The sequence below is a fragment of the Octopus bimaculoides genome, chromosome 20, assembly GCF_001194135.2.
Source record: "Octopus bimaculoides isolate UCB-OBI-ISO-001 chromosome 20, ASM119413v2, whole genome shotgun sequence".
Taxonomy (NCBI): Eukaryota; Metazoa; Mollusca; class Cephalopoda; order Octopoda; family Octopodidae; genus Octopus; species Octopus bimaculoides.
In genome coordinates, this window is record NC_069000.1 from 38209150 (window position 1) to 38209478 (window position 329).

Below are 329 nucleotides of genomic sequence, written 5' to 3' on the forward strand. Positions count from 1 at the left end.
CTCTCTCTCTCTCCCTCTCACTTTCTCTCTCTCTCCCTCTCACTTTCTCTCTCTCTCCCTCTCACTTTCTCTCTCTCTCTTTCTCTTTCTCCTTGTCTCTCTCTTTCTCTGTTTCTCTTTTTCTCCCTCCCTCTCTTTCTCTCTCTTTCTCTCCCTCCTTCTCAGTATGTGTAGGAGCATATTTATTTGCATGAGATGGAATGTGCATATGACATTTGTTCAGTTATTAAACTGTAATCTCTTTCTCCCTCTTCCCCTCTCCGTCCCCTCTCTCTCTCTCTCTCTCTTTCTCTCTCTCTCTCTCTCTCTCTCTCTCTCTCTCTCTCTCT